We start from the raw sequence: 13238 nt of genomic DNA, 5'->3' as shown, positions 1-13238 counted from the left end.
GTATTACACATGATGCTAAGACACGTTTAATTGAAATAGAGCCAGTAGTAGAAGGAATTCCCGCAAAGCAGCAGCTGTCGGGAAATAAAGAAAAAACAGTTGATAACAGAATGTTTAAAGGCAAAAGACAAAAGCATGGGACCCATATAGTCTTCTCTTCATTTTTACTTATTTGTTTTGTGGTAAAGATTTTGAGAAATGAATATTCTCTTTTTGTAGAAAGGAGGATTTAGTATACCCCAGATCCCAGAAGTTTGCAATTCTGCTTTGCACATTAGCACCAATTTAGGAATTATTTTTAAGATGGCCATGCCTGATTCATGCCTCATCCTAATTTAAGCAAAAACTTAGAAGACCGGACACTGTTATATTTTAAATTTCCCTAGGCAATTCTAATGGGTGGTCAGGGAAAGAGACTATTGAAATACATCATCTCATAGACATGGAAAGCTAGTAATCAAAAGGAAAAAAAATGGTACAGAATAGAAAAACATGTAGCCAGTCATATTAGTCTACTCCTTGTAGTTTTCAAAAGCCTATATTAAAAACCAATGTACAAACATAATAATTAAAATTAATGAATGTACGGTATTGGATGAGATTACAGCAGAAGGGTCAATGAATGTGCTAGATACTACCTATATTCTATCAAGGCACAATTGTGATGTGGAATATAAATATGTAATATGCATGTAGTATGTAATAAAAGTAAATGAATTTTTTAGCATATTCATTACCAAAAGTTGTACTTTGCTTTTGTCTTCTGAAAATTAACAGTGATTCTTTTTTTAATCTTCTCATGATTTCTATAGGTGTTTTATTATTTTCATATATATGTATGTCTGTATATATATTAAATTATGCTAAATGTTATAACATTTGAATTATATAAAACATATGTATTGATTCTAGTATATTAGATCTTTATATGAAATAAAATCTCACTAATTATAAGGATAATCCAAAATAAGATAGTCAAAAGGTAATTCATTTCTTTCAAGAACATGTAGCACATCGGAAGCAATGTTTTAAATGCTTAATGTTACACATTTGAAATTCATTTGATTGTGATGTAGAAAATAGATAACCACTTATAATATATTTTTATGCAAAAAAACTAAGCTAAAATTCTCACAATAATGCATTCATTTTCATTCACTAAACAGTCATGCTATTTTTCTGTATGTTTTGCTTTTGTAGTTTTATCACTATATGAATAATGCAAAGGAAAACTTTTGCAGTCTGGATTAAGTCATCATAAATTCTGAATAATGGGGATTCAACATCACAGAAGTCCCAGAAGGCTCATTTTCAAGATTTCATTAATATCTTAGAGAGCTAAAGTAAAAGTATCATTTCTCATATAATAGATATGTTAATTTATTTATAACAATGTATATGCAACACAATTAACAATGCCATGTTACTATATAGCCTGTTTAGTATAAGATTAACTTAAATTTTCCCTAATATGATGTCAATAATTTTAAATAAAGATTTACAAATATTGATATACAGGGTGATGCTTTTTAAAAATTATCATTTGGCATGTGAAATTCAGGCTTATTGTACCTTACAAAGGTCATATAGAAATTAGAACTGTGAGTGGGAGCTGAAACATGCATAGTAGTGTAATTCACGTAAGTATCAATATATAAATTTTCCAAATAGACCTCATTCTACTCTATTTTCAGAGAGCCTAATATTTATTTTGGCCACAAGGAAGGCTGCAATTGGAAATAGGGTTGGGATTTGAGTTAAAAATTTTAAAACATTTGAAACAGCCTATACAGTAAATCATAATACAGATCATTCATTTCTACTTATACACAATGATAAAATACTCCCCTTTAGGCCCCCATGAGGTATTCTTTCCTATCAAAGTAAGTACATTGACTTCATAAATTCAGTATGCCATGATGTTTTAAAAATGTTTGGGTGACATAAATTGCCCTTGTACACTGAAGAAGTGGTTTTATTTATACTACTAACTTCTATACTTACAATGGATTTGTAGAATTAATCAAATGTCGGCACAAACTCAGAAACTTTCAAACATGTATTTCAGAAATACATACTCAGTGGTTGTTTCACGTCGTATCTTACAATTGTATGAATTCATAGAATATTTTAAAGTCAAGGTGCTAATTTGGAAGATTATCTTTAGAAAGAATCTGGAAAGTGCCTATTACCTCAAAAATATTCTTTGCAAGCATTCTCTTTTCCTTCCTTACGTAATTTGGAACAAGCAAGAAGGTCAGTTAATAACATTATTCAAGAAAAAATCTCCATCAGACCCTGGACCTGTCTCTTGGGCAAACATTAGTAGGAAATGAATTAATGTTTTGCAATTTGTAGCTTCAAACTCTCTGTTTTAATATTGCTCATATGCTACTGGCTATGTACAGTGGAGTTAATATTCTGTAATATTATATTTTATATGCTCTCCTAGGGGTTCTTTGTATTGCTTTTCATTTACTACACCAGTACATTATTTGGCTGCATGTAAGAACTTGGGCATTATTCTGTCATTCAGTTTCAGCTGCCAAAACACTTTTGATCAATACAACTTCCAGAAATATTAGGTCATAAAAAGCAATGTGTTTAGTAGAACATTTGTGTCATTACTAAAACTTTTAGTACAAAAGTCCTGAAAACTAGAGGTCTCAGCCCTCTCTCACCTTTTAATGTGCTTCTGTGTGACTATTAAATACAAACTGTATACGAACACTTCATTCATCCTTGAAGAAACACATGGAGTCTGAAGTTATTTAATGCTACCATATAAATTTCTATATAGGTATTTCCAGTTGCAACCTGAAGTGCATAAAATAATGGAGCAGAGCTAACAACCTGATTTAGTGCCTTCCTCCAGAAACCTCTCTGCTTCTAGTACTAAAAAGAAATTAAAAAATAATAGAAAAGAGAAAAAATTCTACATCTCTGTGAACTTCTATGGGGAAAATTATTGATTTAATCTACAAAACAAAGTTCAGATAAATAAAATACTGAGATAATTATATGATAATATCTGAGACATTTTCTTGATGATATTTTATGGAAAATATTTGTTTGACAAGATCTATTCTTGCCCTTAGAGTAGATTATAAAGGCAAAGGGAACAAGAGTAACTGGTACAGAACCAGGAACACAATAATTTCATTCTTAATTCATGAATTCATGGAGACATTCACAAGTGAGGAAGTGCATGTTTCTTATAGTTCATGTTGTAGATAATAATACTTTGAGTTGATTTCTTTGTCTTTAAAATAAAGAAACTCACATAAGGAGTTGGTACTGGATTCTTCTAAGAATCTTATAAAAATAGGTGCAACATAATATAAGCATTGAGAAGACTCTTTCCATTAATGCACATTAGAATCAAAGGGGTTTCAGAAGACTAAGCATAGACAGTCTCTTCCAAACTCCGGGAAAACATTAAAGACCAAAATCTTGTATAATGCTAATAACATGTGTAGAATCATTTGAGCACAAGAATTGTGTTCCCCAGTTCCTCGAGAAGAAGGACAGCACTAGGCCTGGAGACCTTTGTGAAAGAAAGTCATTTTTCTAGCAATGGTGACTTTGTCATTCCCAAAAGACATCCAAAACAGGAAGTATTCCCTAACAGTGACGAATTTCACATACAACTAAAAATGTCACTAAATTGAAGTGAATATTACTCAATGAGTTAATTATTCAAAACTCTTTTCTATGCTTAAGCAATATCCTAAATATGGCTTTGTGTTCACGACCTATTCTCATTGTCAAAATTACACAGTTTCAGAAGATGAAAAGTAAGATTATTCATTCAATGAGTTAACAGTTTTAAATTTTCTTTATCTCCTGGTCTGGAATCAATTATTTTTGTGTCTTGTTGAGCTAAGGCAGAACTTAAGTCCATTTTTTTTACAACGTATTTTCTTAGACTTTATCCAAAGAGTAAAGCTAACTTCTACAGATGTATACATTGGTAAAACATAACAGACATAAAGAATCAATATTGAAATATTTTATATGGGTTTTCCTAAAGATTTAAATCAAATATGTAAACTGTTTCTTGATTTTTCTCTAATGTGAGAATTTTTGATGATCCTTGGTTACCAGAGAATTCTCAGTTCCGAATGCTAGTCCATTTTGCTATTTCTGTTTTATTTTAATCAAGGTATAAAAAATCTGAAGGATACAAAATGTATAACTCAGTGTGATGTATAATCACTTCCTAGAACATTCCCAGGATCCATTGTGCCCCTTCTCAGTCATAGGTCCCAGAGAAAAACCACTGACTTTTATCACTACAGATAAGTTTTGTCTCTTTAATTCTTATAAATGGAATCATGTAGATGCAATCTTTGTGTGGCTTTTTTTTTCTTCATCATTATGACAGAACATTGCTCTTTTTTGTTGGTGCAAAATGTTCAACTGTATGAATGTACTACAATCTATGTACCCATTTTGCTATAGATAAGCAGTTGGGTTGTTTTCAGTATGGACAATGAGGAATAAAGCTGTTACAAACTTTTAGTAGACATATACATTTAATTATCTTGAGTATACATTAGGGGTAGAATTTCCGAGTCATAGGACAGGAACATATTTTTCATAGCCATTGTCAAAAAGTTTTCCAAAATGGTTGTAATTTATGACTACTTTTAAAAGTAACTAGTTTTCCAGGATGATGGTCTCTCAGACAGGCTCACACCAGTTGTCCATTTTAAGGACAGGTAACAAAGACTTATTTCTAAGGGTCAGGAGACAATCAGCATCAACCTTTACTGCAGTGTGATATGGTTTCAAGTCATTGGACATTCTATGTACCTATTGGGAAAAGGATCCGATATAGAAAAGAAAGTGTCTCTGATAAAACTTTGCAGATGTCAAGAACTAGATACATCCTCTTACCGAAAATGAGGATGTAAAAAAAACCTGTGGTGGCATTCAAATGCTGCTTTGATAAACTCTAACCATGAACAGAAATTCTGAGAAAGGGTAAAATAAAATAGTGTTCCTTTGTGCTTCCTTTTTACTAAACTACTATTATGGACAGACTAAGAAATTTTATCAGAGACAAGCAGAAGATATCTTACATACCACAATACGGCATCCCATATTTGTTATAGATAAGCTTCAGTAACTTTCTACATCAAAGTGGTGTCATATTTGGAGTAGAGGTCATATATGATGTACTGAATTGAGGAAAATTACTTAGAAAACTGGATCTAGTTATAATATATATGAAAAGATAGATGGAGCAGTCAGTGGAATCAGTTTGGAATATGGCATTTGACTTCATTCTTGACAATGTTCAGGTGGTTTTACAACAAACTTATGAAAATACATTAAAAGTTATATAAATATAACCAGGGAGCCTCCACTGGCTGTGTCATAAGTGCTTATGAAGTGTTTGCAAGGTGCATAATAGTAATGGTCTTTTAAAAATCTAAAGCCAGTGTTTTATACTTTTCTTTTCAATAAGTGTGAAATTTGTCAGTATTGCCTGTAAATAATTGTGTTATCTCTTTTACTGTAGTATAGATTATATTTTAAAAATGTTTATAAAGTTTTATGAATATTTGTGTGTTGTTTTTTAATTTTATTTTTTAATTTACATCCAAATTAGTTAGCATATAGTGCAACAATGATTTCAGGAGTAGATTCCTTAATGCCCCTTACCCATTTAGCCCAGCCCCCCTCCCACAACCCCTCCAGTAACCCTCTGTTTGTTCTCCATATTTAAGAGTCTCTTATGTTTTGTCCCCCTCCCTGTTTTTATATTATTTTTGCTTCCCTTCCCTTACGTTCATCTGTTCTGTCTTAAAGTTCTCATATGAGTGAGGTCATATGATTTTTGTCTTTCTCTGGCTAATTTCACTTAGCATAATATCCTCTAGTTCCATCCACATGGTTGCAAATGGCAAGATTTCATTCTTTTTGATTGCCGAGTAATCGGCACCACACTTCTTTATCCATTCATCCATCGATGGACATTTGGGCTCTTTCCATACTTTGGCTATTATTGATAGTGCTGCTATAAACATGGGGGTGCATGTGCCCCTTCGAAATAGCATACTTGTATCCCTTGGATAAATGCCTAGTAGTGCAATTTCTGGGTCGTACGGTAGTTCTATTTTTAATTTTGTGAGGAACCCCCATACTCTTTTCCAGAGTGGCTGTACCAGCTTGCATTCCCACCAACAATGTAAAAGAGATTCTCTTTCTCCTCATCCTCACCAACATCTGTTGTTGCCTAAGTTGTTAGCCATTCTGACAGATGTAAGGAGGTATCTCATTGTGGTTTTGATTTGTATTTCCCTGATGATGAGTGATGTTGAGCATTTTTTCAGGTGTCATTTGGCCATCTGGATGTCTTCCTTGGAGAAGTATCTATTCATGTATTTTGCCCATTTCTTCACTGGATTATTGGCTTTTTGGGTGTTGAGTTTGATCTGTTCTTTATAGATTTTGGATACCAACCCTTTATCTGATATATCGTTTACAAATATCTTCTCCCATTCCAGCAGTTGCCTTTTAGTTTTGCTGATTGTTTCCTTCGCTGTGCAGAAGCTTTTTATTTTGATGAGGTCCCAATAGTTCATTTTTGCTTTTGTTTCCCTTGCCTCTGGAGACGTGTTGAGTAAGAAGGTGCTTACATGTTGTAATCACTTACAGTTCTCTCTCTTTTTTTTAATGTTTACATTGTCACAAATACTACTACTGGAAGATTCAAACTTGCCCCTGTGTCTTTTTGGCATAATGTCATTTGTATTTGAGCTTTTTCTTATTTTCTACCACAAGATGTCCCAAACTCATCTTTTTCTTTCCTAGTCCCAGACAGACTCTTAACATTTCTCCAAGGAACCTCAATTTTAGGGGGTAAAAAATCTGTGTACTGGATGTTACTTGGGTGACACTGCATCTGAGTTCTGCCCAGTGGACAGAGCTAAATAATCTGAATGTATATTTGCATCTTTATATTGTATCATGAGGTTATGATAAAAATTCATAATTTAATACATTTTAAAATCTTTATAAATGTTACATGAATATCTCTGTCTTTTTACTGCAAAAATCTTTGTCCCGTTATATTATTTACATGTATGCTTTATCCAATCAAATATATAAGATAGATACAATAAGGCATCTGGAGAACTCAATAAATACATTAACAAATTTAGTAAATAAAATTAATTCCTTTACAGGTTTTACATCCTTAGAATATATTCATAAAATATTTAGAATCAAGTTACTGTGTTCAAAGGTCACTGGAGTAATTCCTTTCTTTGTATAATTAGGTTGACAGACATACATTTAATTTCATTTATATAGTTTTTGAATTCAATTTTAATAACCATTTCCTTTACCACTGTCCTTGTGTCCATATCTATTCTAAACCGAAACCACTTTTCTCTCTACACAAAGTGATTCCAGGTGCACCTCTCAGATATCTGCCCAAAGGGAAATTTTCCTGTGTCACTGTTTTAAAATCCATTCTTGGGTGAGATTGTAGTCTACTTGCCAACTATTTTTGCTTGTCCACAACCAAGTTAATGTAGCTGTAAACTAAGCTCATGCATTTTCCTCCTCTTTCAGATGGTTATAAGAGATCCTGCATTAAGTTATAATCATGAAACAAGGGAGGGCTATTTGTGCAAATGTATGGGTGTCCAGGACACCTGCTCAACAACTGTCTTGTATACTCTGGTACTGCTCATCCTCTATTCCCAATGTACCACTTCCATCTTATTATGATTTGTTATTGAATACATTCAATATTATGCCTTGATGGATCTGACAGGACTCAGCTTATGATGGCCAGTTCCAGCTGCATACACTTGGTGGTCCACAGTGAGCCATACATCTCTACCATGGCCCAGCAGTATGCCAGGAGTTGTCTGTCAAAGGCGAATAATTCTATGCTGCAAAATAAATGGCCTTGCTCCAGAAACTCAGAGGTTTATATTATGGTTCTGTCACTGGTACTTGCCACCAAATACAAATGATATTTTTCTCCATCACTGAAACCTTTAACCACATAGAGTTTTCTGCCTGGACTTTATGCATAGCTTTCCATATTCTGGGATCTACGTAAAGATTGTAGTTTTTGTTCACCCAACAAGCCAGAATAGCAGTCCTAGTAATATGGTAACATTAAACTAAAAAAAAAAAATCAACTGGACATTGTGCTTCCATCTTTTAGGACAAAAATGCAAGATGAAATAATTTGTATTATATTTTGTTAAGAATTTCCTATAAAAGCTCTTGGCTGCCAGAACCATAAAAACATAATGAGTTTGGAAGGCCTTGAAACACACAGGGTTCACCTCCCAAATCCAGGAGCATTTGAGTTCTCCAGATGCCTTCAGCATGGTAGCCAACTCTTAATTCTTCAGGTCAATAAATACAATGTCATTGGTGAACTATATCAACATGATATTTTACAGAATGTCAGGACAGTTCAGGTATCTTTGGACAATATTATTATAGAAGGCAAGAGTATTACTACAACTTTGTGACAAAAGTGGAGATTTGTATTTTCATCCATTTCATGTGAATGTGAACAGTTTTGGTTTTTCATTTCTGATTAGGTTAGAATACAACAAATTAACCAAATCAATGTTCACTTATGTACCTGAGTCCATGCTTATCTGCTCTCACACATAAATCGCATCTAGCATCAGGACTAATATTTGGGCTATTTGGTTGAGCTTATGGTAGTCTGTAATTATCCTCAATGAATCATCCAGTTTCCATAAAGGCCAGACTCCCAAATGAATGTAGATATAATGGAGGCCATACATTTACATCCCTTTTGATCCTTGAGTTTGGGACTAATTTCTACCACATTCTCCCCCAGGAGGTAATACTGTTTTGACTTATTAGCCAAATGGAGGGCAATTGCAGATGATCCTAAATGATCTTCACTATTATTAATAACTCTTATATAATAGGTAGAATAATGGCCCCTCAAATATTTCCATGTCCTAATTTCTGGAACCTGTGAATATATTAAGCTACATGATAAAAGGTGGTTAATTAGATGGTCTTCAAATAGAAGTTATTATCCTGAATTATCTGGATGGGCCCAATGTAATCACAAGGGTCCTTAAAAATGAAAGAAGTGAAGAGAAGAAGGAGAACCAAGGAGATAAAAACATGATAATTTGGCTTGATATTGCTGAGTTTAAAAATGAAGGAATTGGGTTATGAGCCAAGGGGGGCAGGTAGTCTATAGAAATTCAAAAGACAAAAAATGGATTCTACCCTGAAGACAGCCCTGTTGACACCTTGATTTTAGCTCAGTGAGTCCCATTTCAAAATCTGAATGCAAAACTGTAAGACAATAAATTTGTTTTAAGCCACGAAGTATGTGGTAAGTTGTCACAGAATCAGTAAGAAACTAATACAGGTTTAGGGACCTAAAAATTGTGTGCTACTATAACAAATATCTAAAAAGGGTAAAGTGACTTTGGAATTTGGCAGTAGGGAAAGGCTGGAAAAATTTCAGCTGCGATTCTACTCTTTTCAGTTGTTATATTCACTGATTATTGCAATAATTGCACTTACTCTAACTTCTGATAATTAAGCAAATTGCACCTTGCCTCTATTGTTTTACAGTCCCATTATTTCCCTTATTTTCAGAAAGTTAAGTTCTGTAACAGTGACTCCTACTATTATAGGGGATACAACTGAGTTATTTGCAAGTGTTTTGATTCTTCTCAGTCTTTTTAAAAAAAGTTTTTTTTTGGAATTGTGCTGAGACAATTGCAAGTTCACATACAGTTAAGTTAAATAATACAGAAAACTTGTACACTTTCTCCAATTTTCCCCAAAGGTAACATTTTGCAAGACTTCAGTATGTTGTATAACATTACAACAAGGATATTGACATTGATCCAATCCACCAGACTTGAGTCTGGTAAAAAAATAGTGTAATAGGGATAGAGGAGGGCCAGATCATGCCATACTGTGCCAATGACAAGTTGCCACACCCTAACACAGAACATTCTCAAATGACTCTCAGAACACGTTAGAACTCCAATTGGAAAATCATCTGCAAGTGCTATGGTGACTCAGAGGTAGAATGCCATTTCTGGCTGGGATGAGACGAAGGTAGAGGTAGAGTTACAGGGATTATTGGTAGGACTTTTAAACTTCGTTAGGCAGGATGAGAACAGTCTTTTAATTCAGGGCCATTTTTGTTCTGGCTGTGTAACCTACTATTATTCTGGAAATTTATACGAACAATTGTTCTGATAGAAGCATGAACCATTCCCAGTTATGTTTCTATCTTTGGGATTATCCACTTGGTTTCTTTGAGGTGGTTCTTTTCCCCTGGGAAGTTTCCTTACACACATGTCAGCTAAAGGTATGTGAGACTCTATGCAGATTTATGGAGCTTTCTCTCTCACTATGCATCTCTTTCCGCTCTGCATCTATGCCCTATGAATTCTTGTCACCTTGGCCTCCCTGACCTCCCAGCTCTGTTAATTCAGAATGATGGCCAGATTCCACACGGGTCCTCATATCTTCGGTGCATCTTAGAAACTCTTCCCAGGAAATAAATTGGGGGAAATAGAAGGCTTACTAAGTTTCTCCTCTCTGAGGGATAATGGTCCTACCTGTCTGATGTTTACCGGACGAAAAAACATTGCTTTATACATTTTATTTTTAAAAATCCTATTAAGTTGAGAGGGTAAATTGTATCCCTGTTTATCATCATGACCATAAATAGAAATCAGCACCTTCATTCTTAAAATAACTTCTTCTTGGTCTCCTGGGTAGGCCAAGTGAGACTATGGGATTAACACAATGAATGAGCTCCCTGATTTCAATGAAGATGATGGATCACTGCACAGCAGAGTAAAAACAATTTGCTGACAAAGATGGGTGCATTTCCCATAAGTGGAAGCAAGGATACATCAATATTTAGAGTATTTTACCCACAGGTAGTTTCAGCAGTGGCTAATTGGTCACAGTTCCTATAGAAATAAAATAGATTTGTTTGAAGTCTACAAAAATATTGCTAGATCAATATAAAGAAAATAAACAAACAAAACCACACAAGACCTTAAACATCTGTTTGGTCAAAAATCTGATGAGTTGCCACAATGGACTTTCCTATTCTTCAATGCAGTGTTCATATCTACATGTGTTTAGAAACCAAGAGCCCATTGATTAAAGCAAAACCTGGCTTTCTTGAAAATATACTGTGTCATTGCCACAAGTTAATACAAGTTAAATCTTCCTTTTATGCTTTTTAAAGGAATATGTAGCCATTTATTAGAATAAATAGGAAAAAGGAAAATTGAAGTGGCTGGACTATTCAGGGATTTCTAACACTGACTCTGAATTGACATTAGTTTCCGTGGACACAAAAATGGTATTCTCATCCACAATTAACATTGGGGTTTTTTGTTGGTGAGAGGATATATGGGTTAATCTCCACTCATAGTGGGCCTAGCTGTACCTCTAATATTTTGGTTATATCCCAAGTTCTTGATTACATAATTGGAATAGATATTCTTGGCAAATGGCAGAATTTCCACAAAGACCTGTTAACTTCATGGGTAAAGCTTTGTGGAAAGGTATAAATGGAATTATCCAAAAGTTCTCCTTCATACCAGGATAGTAAAATAAAAGTAAAAATCTAACTTGGGGGGAATTACAGATTAATTCCTCTGTTGAAGACTTGAAAAAGACATGGATGTTGAGACATATCACATCCTCATTAGCTTATCTGTGTGGATATGCAGTCATTGGAATGACCTTACAATAGGACATTGGATTATGATCAACTTTACAAGGTGGTAACTCTAAATGCAGCTTCTATTTTTGATGTTAATATCTTTGAAGAACACATAAACACACCTGGTAGGCTGCTATGGACCTGAATTGATTTTGTCCATCCTAATTTAAAAAGGTCCTGTGAAGTATTTTTATTTTCTCTTGGCAAGGCCAACAGTATACTTTAACACTTTTCATTTCACATAACATCAAACTACAATGTAGTCCACTACACTGATGATATAATGCTAATTGATTCTCATGACCAGGAAGTAGTAATTAATGTATTAAGGCATTTAAACTAGAGATTTGGAGATATAGCCCACAAAGTGCTAGAAGCCTGCCATCACAGTGAAATGTGTAAGGACCAAATGGTATAAAACTTATAAAGTTTAACCCTTCCAGAGTAAAATAAAAGTGTATATCACATCACTACTCTAGACAAAATGAGGCACATTACTTGGTAGTTTTTATGTTTTTTTTGGCATCAACACATAAAACGTTTAATTGTGCTGCTTCCATCTGTCCATCAAGTCACCCTGTCAGGATTGAGAGGTACCAGAAAAAAAGAAAACACTACAGCTAATTAGACTACAAGTTGCATTTGCCCTTCAGACCTATGACTCAGAAGATCTATTGATATTAAAAGAATGGAGAACTGGATTTTGTTTGGAGGCACCTTCAAGTACCAATATGAGAATCATTTCAGACCTCTAGGATTTTATAGCAAGCCCATGTCCTCTTAAGCAAATAACTATTCTTTTGTGAAAGAATTCAGGGGCCATGAAGGTCCACAAGTGGTTAAGACTCTTGACGCTACCTACTTCTCTATTGATTACTCCCTTAACTGACACCTAAGAGCTCAGAGAATTTGTGGTAAACAGCTAATTAGGAAAGAAGAAAATTCTTATTTACAGATGGTTTTGCATGATATATTGGGACCATTCCAAAAGGGCATCTGCAGTATTACAATCTCGTAAGTTATAGTACTAAAGTATTATAGAGGAAGAAATTCTGTCAAATTCCAAAACTTTCAGTCATATTTTGATTTTCTCTTTGGATAGGGAGATGGCTGGAAGCACAGATATACACTGATTTACAGGTAAATTCTAGTGGGTTGGCTGGGAAATCAGGAACTTGGAAGGAATAGAATTGAAAGAGTGAGGACACAAAGTCACCAAGTAGTTGAATCTCTCATAATGGACAAAGTGTAAAGATATTCATGATGCATTTAAAAATTTAGCAAATGCCATCAAATGTGGAAGAAATTTGACAAATGACATATTTCATGGATGTTAGCCAGCATCTTTTCCCAAAGCCAAAGGTACTTGCTGTATCTACCAAATATACCATGAACAAAGGTGACCATTTTGGCAGGAACAGAGGTTATACATAGACTCAACAACATGGTCTTCCCCTTACCAAACCCCCATTACAGCCGAGTGCCTAATTTT

This window comes from Acinonyx jubatus, chromosome A2, assembly GCF_027475565.1.
Source record: "Acinonyx jubatus isolate Ajub_Pintada_27869175 chromosome A2, VMU_Ajub_asm_v1.0, whole genome shotgun sequence".
Taxonomy (NCBI): Eukaryota; Metazoa; Chordata; class Mammalia; order Carnivora; family Felidae; genus Acinonyx; species Acinonyx jubatus.
Note: the sequence above shows the minus strand (reverse complement) of the source record.